Source organism: Cynoglossus semilaevis, chromosome 4 (assembly GCF_000523025.1).
Source record: "Cynoglossus semilaevis isolate Cse_v1.0 chromosome 4, Cse_v1.0, whole genome shotgun sequence".
Taxonomy (NCBI): domain Eukaryota; kingdom Metazoa; phylum Chordata; class Actinopteri; order Pleuronectiformes; family Cynoglossidae; genus Cynoglossus; species Cynoglossus semilaevis.
Window position 1 is genome coordinate 12,755,787 of NC_024310.1, and position 10,671 is coordinate 12,766,457.

The window sequence follows — 10,671 nt, forward strand, 5'->3', positions numbered from 1 at the left end:
GCTCTGCTCTCAGAGGTGTCAACCTCTCCCTGGCTGCATATTTTCATGCATATTTATATTTAGCTTCTGCACCGAGTTTGATACATTATTGTCAGCTAATTAGATGTAAAGGAGGCAGAGATACATGCTCCAAATTCATTAAAAGAAGCTGCAGTAATGACCCGGGCTGACAGCGATGTCAGAGCAGTCGCAGCAGCAGCAGCAGCAGACAGGCGGGGGATGACGTGCTGGAAAGAGGTGTGAATGGGTAAAGGGTCTTCTAATTAAACACTATTCCAGCGTTATTAACATCCTGCCACCCCAGCTCCAGACTGGAGACCAGCAGGTCTAACAAACATTCACTCTGCTCAGCTTGAGTACTCTCTGTGCTGTCGACTTTGAGATATGTGGCATTAACCTGGATAATAATGCTCCCCAGCTTTGGCCCAGACCCTGGCTGAGCCGCTGCAGTCTCCCCATCCAGCCGCCTGTCAGCCATTATCACTGCCTCGGCTACATTTAGGTTTTCGAATACAGAAGTACTGCGCTGCGGGAATGATCCCAAACACGCCTTCGAACGAGGTCCTGTTAACAATACCTGTAATCACGACGGGGGTAGGGGACCTAAAATCTCATACACAGGGAACACTGCCTTGACAAGTGGACGAGAACCATATTTATTCACAGACCATACGTGACAAATTGGACCGAGCTAACCAGTTAGCTGTAGTTTTTCTGGTTGTTTTCATCTCTGTTCAAACACGTGACCCGAGGAACACCGTCTCATACTAGTTTGACCTCCGTCCGTCCACGTTGGACGAAGAGCTGGGACTCAAACTAAGAGAGTAAACATAGATAGCCAATGAAACACAAGCACATTACTACTGTAATGGATACATCTGGTTTGCTCTGAGCTAAGACATCGATAACAGTCACGGCCTCCTGCTGGGTTAGTACAGCAGCCACCTGACATCTCACTGCTGCATTGGTTTTACCTTCACACAGAATGTGAAGCATTGACAACAACACAGCAACACAACAATCTTGGTGTTTTCACGACATCCTGTGACACAGGTTGCCATCTGGAGACAATACTCCCCCTACAGGAGTGTGAAGGATATTTACACCCCACAAATCAGAAAGATATAATGACCGGACATTATAGTTACTGTCATGAAAAGATTATTTTTCTCTATATTGTAACCGACCTTTAATAATCACTGTGAAATGGCTGTCACTGTTACGTACAGATGTCATTTATTTTGTCACTTTCAGTGTAACAAACTGGACAGGTGGGCCGGAGCCAATCCCACCTGTCCCCACCCCACACACATAACACAGAAATGAACAAACTTCTTACACAAATCACATAACACAGAAATGAACAAACTTCTAACACAAGTGTTTACTTTTAACAACAACAAAAAAACAGTTTTGAAGCCAAATCCAAATCATGTGAAGTGAAGAGTTCCTGTCTCAGTTTAGAAAGAATTCTTTATCCCTGCTGAGACAGCTGCTTCACCATGACCTCCTCCTTAACTGGTGTTTCTAATAAAGTATGTGTGTGTGTGTGTGTGTGTGTATGGTCCCTGCTCAGGACTTTTACAACTCCAACTTCCTTGGCATGAATAAAGTAAAGTTCCTCCAGTAAAATTAAGGCCACAAACCTACGAACGTTTCGTTTCTCAGCGAGGTCCTGCAGTCGACAGGAAGTCCTTCTGATTGAGGTCTCCAGATGGAGTCTTGTTGGAATGTTGCCTGCTGATCCCAGAGAGTAACTGAAACCTCTTGTGTACCCTGCCCTGCATTCAACCCCTCTGCTTCCATTCAAACTGTCATCACTCAAAATTTCTGTCTGTTCACCAGGTCCGCAGGGAGGACTTAAAGTGACCCGCACCAGTATTCCGTCTTTCCCCGAGTCCTCACCAACTCAGACCCTGAGGAGCTGGACCTGACTTTGACCGTGGACTTCAGACGTCTCTCAAAGGTACAAATGTCTGTATGTGAGTACACAGAAAGTGGAGGAGGAGGGACGGGGGACGGGGGATGTGGGGGGGGGCTTGGTTGTGCAGGATGTGACAGTGAATGTATTTAGATTAGACTTAACGTCAAAGACAGAAGATCAGAATGCAGAACTGAATTGTGACGTACTGAAATTAACCTCATTATGGGATGTTCTTCAACATGTGGTATAAATAATAAATGACGGCAATTTGATAATTGGGCCGCTGTAATACCCAGAAGTACCTGTAGTGTTTCAGTCCTGTGCTGTGAAAGTGACAGTAACTAAAATGTCTCTGGGGTCGCCAGAAATTTGCGATGTCAAAATGGGGTCACGAGTAAAAAAAAAAAGGTTGGGAACCACTGGTTTAGAGACTCGTGGATTAAAAAGACATTAGAGACATTACAATAAAAATAAATGTATACGACTGATGAAGCTTGTTACAACAGAGACAGTTCATTGGTGGATGCAGATCTGTAAATTACAGAGTCAGAAATGAAAAAATAAATTGCTCATCATCAAAGGTCAAACCCAGTTCCTGCCGTGACAGATGCCGTGTCAGATACTGTGACACTGCTGCCCCCAAACCCGGGGTTACTGTATGTGCGTGGTGTTTTCCATCACCTGACCTACTTTTTCCTGGTTCACTCTGTTACCAAAACTTTTCTTTCTCTCTCTTTCTGTCTTACTTTTCTATCCCTCTCTCCGTTGGTCACGAGCTGAAAAAGGTTTGTACTGTAAATCTGGGTTTATTTTGACAAGACTAAAAAAAATCATTTTGATCTGAATTCCTCCTTCCCAGCTTTTGTTGGGTTGAGTTGTCGGTGAAATACCGCCTTCTGCCTTCCATCTTATCACTTCTGTAATCACAGATGTTTGAATCCAGTGGTTCTTCACTGGTCTCTCTTCAGGACCTTCATCAACATCTCTGATTCACTGATGGTGGTTAGATATGACACTGTGATGTCCTCAGGTCCAGGTGCCAACTCCTGAACTACTCTATGGGCTCATCTCTGAGAGAATGCTCTTCTGTTTCCAAATGCTGCATCAGTTTTGACAGCTCACGCCTTCACGCGCCTCACTGCACCAAACACAGAGGTCCGAGTCCGCCATTCATTCACTACACTGTCTCAGAAAGGCTGTGTTTCACCATTATATATTCGTACTTAGCCTTATGTAAAAAGTTGGCGTGTCTTCTTCTATGACGTGAAATGTCAAGTATCGACTCACTTTGCATTACAGCACCACCTACTGGGAAGGAGTATGAATAGGCAAGACTCGCTGCATTATTTTAGTTTGTTCAACAAACAATGTGTTGTTGTGAGCCTTTTTGAACGGTCACGTTGTTAGAAAATTTCCATTCGTCCAGTTTGTTTTGTTATTGCTAATCCAGTGTTATTTGTTTGCTACTCTAGAACAGGGAGTATGAAGTGCAGCTGGAGGCACCAAGTATGTGGTTCCTGTGGGGCTTGAACCCAGGACCTTCTGCGTGTAAGGCAGATGTGAGGGGATAACTGCTACATTAAGGAACCACAATATATATTTTTTGTCTTCTTATTAGTGTGAAGCTAGATATAAACCTTAAAGTATTATTGAAATGAATCTTTCTGTCTGGAAAACAAAAGAATTTGTGAAATCTAGCCGAGAAAAAACGGTTTCATAGTCAAAAAAAATGAGACATATTCAAATGTTTTCACAGATTTGCTGTTTGCACTGAAACCAATTAGAGCCAACGAGGCTAAACACTCCGGTGTAATCCAAAGTTGTTGCAAACTCAGCAGTGAACGACACGTCACAGCATCTAAACAGGTCAAAAACAGTTGATTTGAGCATGACTTTTCCTGGTGTAAAATAGGCTTCAGACTGCCATTGTGTCTTCCTGTGACTCACTCTCCCTCGATGTTTGCAGCTCACTGACCTGAAAACATTTGCATTCCTCTCTGAGCTCTCTTTGCCTCACCCTTACTCACTTTATCACTCTCTCACGGCCTGCTGTGTCTCCCAGGGCCGCGTTAGCCTTGCTGCTACGTGTGTGTGGATGATGTTTTTGATGATGACGAAACTTTTTAAAAATTCTAAAATTCAGTACCATTTCAAAACCTGAACCTGAAGAGTCTGCTGCCAATGTGTTGTTGTTGTTTTAATATCTATAAACAAAGACGTTTTTGGCTCAGGTGTAACATTATTTTAGCCAGATTTTGTCAGCTCTGGTCTGTAAGGTATCTAGGTAGACTATGTGTGTGTGTGTGTGTGTGTGTGTGTGTGTGTGTGAAGCTGAGGGATGAGCCATGTGCAGACCTCCTGCCCTGGGGAGACAGTTATGTATTGTAATGTATTCCACTGACATCCACCCATGCTGTTTACAGGCTGAGCTACCTTCATTAGCATGAGTTCACAGCCCTTATCTCCTGACAGTTGTCCTTGGAACCCCAGGGCTCTTACCTCCAAAAGTTCACCATGAGTAGGGCAGGCTTGGACACAGACCCTGCACACTCCCCATCAGTGCTTGCTCAGGCCTTTTGTTCAATTATGGATCAGAGGTAGAAGCGCAGTCCGACTCGTTGTGGAGTTGTTTAATGTGTGTGTGTCTGCGTGTGTGTGTTTTCAGTTATCTACCACATACTGTGTCAATACAAGGAAAAAGGCTGTTTTGTTGTTGGCTCTGTACTTTGGTCTTAAACTGAAGTGTAAACTGAATAAAAACACATACTTTAATGATTTGAATGAAGATAAGTTAGTGGCTTGGTGGGTTGTGGAGGTAATCCCTCTAATTACATTACTTAATTACTGAACCATCCTGTTATTGGCTAAATAGTTGGTGCTAATTAAACAAGTGCTTGTCAGTCATAATGTACTGAAGCTAAAGCACTTTTTTTTTTAACTTTTTTTTAATTGCTGTGTTAGCTGAGGTGTAGACGTCTCCTGGTCAGATGAGGAGGTTAGTCGTCTAACAACGGAGCCGCACCTGTGCAGCTGACGCATTCCTTTTCATTCGTTCTGTACTAAAACAGCTCCATAGTACGTCACACTGTGACATTTTGTTTTCTGGGTTTAAATGTTACACATGAAGGGCTGTGAGTGTGAACACACAGACGGCTGCTCTCTGTCTGCTAGCACTTCAGCTATGACTACATGCCTTTGTGGTTACTGTGGAGCGCTGCAGACTGTCAACATTTATTAAGGAGCTTTTTCTTAATTTACATTTTCTAATTAAAGACAAATAATCTTACAGCCCAGAGCAGGGTTAAAAAAAAACAGTTTGATCATTATAATACGATGAAAGGAAACGGCTAAGTTCACGGGACAAAACAAAACGGATAAAAGCATATTTTAAAATCCTCTTCACACAAATGAACCTTCATTTTCCCACACAGGTTACAGTCATGCCTGACACCTGTTTGGCTCACAGGTTAGTTAGTTAGTTACAGTTCACTACCACCTGACGAACAGCATTGTTCACGTCCATATACCTCACCTGCCAAATAGTGTCCTCCCAAACCTACAGCACTTTCAGGCTCAATTAAATGCTCTAGGTGGGACCTTCAGTCAGCTGTGAACGACGCTGCTGAGATCCAGCATGCCTCGCCCTCAGGGCCGCTGCTCAGCATATTTCCATGTCAGGTACATTCATGTGATGATGTGCTTTATTAAAAGTTAATGATTATTTCCTGCTGCTGTGACAGGTGAATGATAGATAGGTGGAAACTATTCATTCTCATAGCTGTGAAATGACATGAGGGTAATTCACATTAGTGCAGAGGAAAGTGGTGGAGAACAGGATTAGTCATCAGGTGTTTGTTAAATGTAATTTCAACAGACAAGTAAATACCACAAACTAATTGATGAACATTTAACGGTGGGTCGAAATAGTTTGAACTTTATGAGTTTGTCTGCAGGAACTAGGGTGCCACTCCAGAAGTGCCTTAATGAAAAAGGTATGTGTTGGTTCCACAACAATGGCTTTGTTTGAACCGTTTGGCTGAATTTAATACATGTGACGTCTACAAAGATTGAAGAAGAGGTGACTGTGAGGTCAAACAGAATCTGTCATCGTCATTATGAAAAATAAAAACTGTGTCCATTCATTTATCTTTGCCCTTATTCATATTTACTTGAGTAATCCACAGCTCCCCTTCAAATATATACAGTATATATATATATATATATATATATATACAGTATATATATTCTAGTATGTAGTATATCTAAAATATCTATAATTCATGTGTTATTCCAGCTCCACTCTGATGCTCCCAAAGCGACGACTACATTTTTAAAAATGTGTTGCTTTTACAGTGTGAGCTGCAGCAGTCAGTAAAAAAAAAAAGTGTTGTGTTTAATGCTGACAGAACTTGTCCGCTCTGAAGATCCTCTTCACACTTTCCCCTCCCTAAAATAATGGAGCCTTCTTCACCCTCGTTTCCACTTTCACTCAGGCTGCACAGATGAACATCTGTTTAATTCTGAGTTGGAGCATCATGATCACATTAGACCGGAGCTGCACTAGGAAAACAAAAACATCTGCATCCTCCCTGACAAAGCGCTGTTTGTACCCGTATACAGTAAGGTAATGGGTTCTGAAACATGCGTCTCACTGGGAGGTGGATGGAATGTAACGTAAAGGAGGAAAAAACACTACATCAGACGCCTGCACACAGGCACGATTCCTTCCTTTGTCTTCGGAGAGCAACGCCAGAGATGATCCTAATTGAAAGAGAATCCAAGTCCAAGTTTGTTCAAACTATGTTTACTTGTGTTGATGGGTTTCACCGAGGTCATGGTGTTATTGGAGAAATGAGCACAGATAGGAGCCGGTGCAGACCTGTCTGAACCATTAGTCTTCACCGTCCTCTGTCTGTTATGTGTTTGATATGCAGCGTGTGTGCAGGGGAAAATGGAGCAGGGTGATTATTTTTGGTGAAATAGATGTAAACAAATGCCTTGTTGGCCTCATCTTCAGATATTGTTCGTGACAGGATTCCACAGCAAAGAAGATTACTTGTCAGATTTCATAGTAATTTATCATAAATAAGTTTAATGCCTAATAAAAATTCCACATTATCAAAATTTCTTTTTACAATTTCAGCTGGTTTGTTTTCCAAGTCCTGACAGCTGTTGGCAGTCATGCAGTTCTTGCAGAACTACTGATAAAGCCCAAAGAAAACAAGACGGTGGGCGTTAGCTAGGTTAGCTTAGAACAGCCTAGCCTTTTCGGAGATTGATTATTGACTGTAATCAGGTGTGTTTCTTATATTTAGGAGGGAATTAATAATTACTATAAATCACTGCTGCATTTGTTCACACACGGAAAACAGCTTTTAATACAAACGTATTAAGCACGGTCCGCAGACAGGGAACAAGGAACTTTTGGCAACAAACGAAGCAGCATTTATTAAGTGAATTTCCTAACCTAGTTTTACTTGGCTTCTGCAGGAACCAAACCTGTGTCAGAGTTTCCCTGATATTATTTTCCAGGACTTTTCCAGCATATTTTCAGTCACTGCAGAGACATCTTACAGTAACACATTCCCCTCGTTCTTTGGAACTCAGTCGTAACCACTGGTGGACAAAGCACACCAACCATGTACTTCAGTAAAAGTATAGATACCTTGTGTAAAATATGACTCCAGTAAACTGGAAGTAAGCATTCGCTCACAAGGCAGGGGTAGAATAAATCATTTCCAGGATAACCTAACCATTTCCAGGACTTTGTTTTTCTTCAAAATTTTCATATGTTTTCCATGACATGGAAAATTGGTCGATCATCTGCCAGGTTTTACAGGATGCATGGGATCCCTGCTGTGTGCAATGGTGAACATTTGGGATGCAGTTGAACAAAAAATATATATCTATCTATATATATATATATATAACAATGTCCATTTGCAGACAATGGCTGCAGTAATTCTGTTACTATTGTGAACCAGAATATTTTGATCAAGATGTTTATCAAGGTGCTTTTTTTGACTGTAAGTTAAAGCAATTGCAAAAGGTCAAGTCAGAAAATATGTTGAAATGGATTCCAGACATATATATATATATTAGCTTGACCTCATACTACACAGTGTATTACAATATGCACCAAAGAACGATAAATAAAATAGCATTTTCCTGCACTCTTACCACTGCTCTGTGTTGGAGTTAAAGAAAAAACTGCTTACACTGAAGACTCTTTTTTTTTTTTTCTTGAGGAGAAGAATGAGCAGCAGAATTTTACAGGGATGACAGCGTCAACTACTAATTACGTTTTCTACAGTATCTGCCGACAGTCTCGACACCAGGATGAAGTGGCTGAGGAAGTTTTTGAAAGTTACTAACTTTTGACTCAAAACTCATTTTACAAGTTGAAAATAGTTTGTAGAATTGTTTTTTTTTAACGCTGTGACTGGCTTTGGACTAAATCTTTCAAACTGTTTTCTGTTGGGGCAAAGAAAGCAAGACCAATAGTTAGCCTCTGTCTGGACCTTTCTGTAAGCGTCACCGTATCACCTGTGCCTGGGTTGGGTTTACATAAAAGTCATTCAACATTTTGTTCTTCAAGATGTGAACACTGTCCTCCACACTCTAGTGTACTAGCTTAGCCCTCAGCTAACCAGAGGAGCTAACAAATCTGACACTCCTCTTCACAATGGTCCATTATTACGGAGTGATAAGGCAGGAATTTTGAGGGTTGGATTGGAAATCCAACCTCCACTATTCACACACTCCACCAGTACTTTTTTATAGAGCATCTCAGATGTTTTTGACCTGCACCCTGATCCAGCCGGACCAAGCCTCTGCATCAAGACCATTATCACTCCATAAATCTGGCAGATCTCAATAAACTTCTCTCTCTGTCTTTTCACATGTGCTAACATGCGCTCAATGCAGCAAATACCACATTTAGAGCCAGTGTAAAAACGACAAGAGCGCTCCCTTCATAAGGCTGAACTACAAATTATTACCCATCTACCTTTCTTCTACTCCAACACATGACTCCACGCCAAACACCTCCAGTCTGATATTAATCTGAAAGCAAACGCTAATGATGCTAAAGACGACTGGGTCAAAATGTCACTTTGGTCATTTGAATTCTTTGTAGTAATTTAGTTTCTGTGAGCTGAGATGTTTGGTCATGGCCCAGTCGTTTTTCTAGGCTAGCATTCTCCCCTCCCGGTAAGCATCGCTAATGTTACCAAGTGCATTAATATTGATTGCGATCATGCCTCCCAGGCCTAACTATTGGAAGAGGTGATTGAAAAGGCAAAGAAAGCATTTATTCATCACTAAATGTTTGCCTTTTAGGGGTAATTTCGTTTTTTTTTTCTTTTTTTCTAAAGAACATGAAAAAAGAGAACATAGCTGGAGGAAGAGGAAAGATGGCAGTGATGATGTCAAGTATGATGGTGAAGTCATTACTGAGCCTGCTGCTAAATAATGAACAACACAGCACAAAATGAACAGCGCAGGTAGAAAATAATTGGAAAGGTGTCAAATATAAATTAAATCAAATTATGTTTATGAAGGGATTTGTTTTATTGTTCCTCACACTAATTAGGCAGCGCCTGTCCAAGGACCACCGTGAAGTGTATGAGACTGAAATGTCACAAATAACCCTGACCCTTCGATTGTGTTGTTTGTGACATTTCAGTCTCATACACTTCACATGGTATTTTAATCCTGGTGGCTGCCAGTTGAGTGCTTTCTTTAAAGGGGAAATAGGCGAAAATTTCAGGTTTTGTTAATATATATACGGGTGGGGAGCTGCGCTTTCTTTGTAATTCTGTTCCTACGATGCAGCATAGAGTTTTGTTGTATGTCTGAGCTCACATACTGTTCATTAGTACCTCTGTCACTCATCTACGCTAACACAGCAGCATCATAATCTAGGACGTAAAAACGTCAGAAGAGTCGGACTTTGGCTTGGGAGCCGGAATGAAGTTCCCAAAAAAACAACAGAAACAAAAGAAAGTGAATGTAACACAACTCAGTGTATGATGCACGACTGACACAGACAGACAGAGGTGTCTGTGGCGTCCTCTCATGGACCCATGATTGGAAAAGTCTTCTTGGCCAGTTTGACCGTCAATCACGTGGTGAGCGTGGCACCTCAGGCCCTGTGTTTGTTAGAGTTGACAATACTTTGTCTATTTTTCATCAACCAGTTATATATTTGTCATTAAAATGCTCCAGGACCGTAACGTATGCCATACAGTTCTCGTCTGCATGTGGGCCTTTTCACATTTCTCTTGTGGCAATAGTTTTGTTTGTCTTCGTAGGATAGGATAATTTACATGAGGAAACTTGTAATTCCCTGTGGTTCTTTTCAGGGGAAACTGTTTGTTTTAGTTCCTCAGGCAAATCATAACAAATGACTCCACTGCAGAAACAGAATCTTTCCTTTTCTGTCTTTTTTTTTTTCAGAAATCCTAGCCCGTTGGTGTGCGGAATCCGGAGCGTGCTGTTTTTCTTTGCCGCGCGATAGAGACGTGGGACGACAACCAAACGCCTGCCTGTCTTCACTGCCACTACTCCACCGCTGCTGCCACCTTGAATTGGCTTGTGAGAACAGTGAGTAAAATCTTTTTTTCCCGACGCCCTTCCACCCAAAATCCCAGTTAGTACGTCATCTGGCTAGAAATAGAGACTTACAGTACAATAGATTTTTAACTCACCATTTGTTGATTGTCACTTGTCAGAAAAGCAGTAAT

General features: G+C 41.6%; 1 long non-coding RNA gene across 5 annotated transcripts in view; it reads left to right on the plus strand.

Annotated features, from left to right (window-relative positions):
- LOC103378174 (uncharacterized) overlaps positions 1-10,671 on the plus strand; it is a 74,280-nt gene that overhangs the window by 44,787 nt on the left and 18,822 nt on the right. For all 5 annotated transcript variants that reach the window (XR_003049553.1, XR_003049551.1, XR_003049549.1 and 2 more), the window contains exons 4-5: positions 1,846-1,966; positions 10,385-10,531. This is a non-coding gene — a long non-coding RNA (uncharacterized LOC103378174). The remainder of the gene's footprint in view (positions 1-1,845; positions 1,967-10,384; positions 10,532-10,671) is intronic.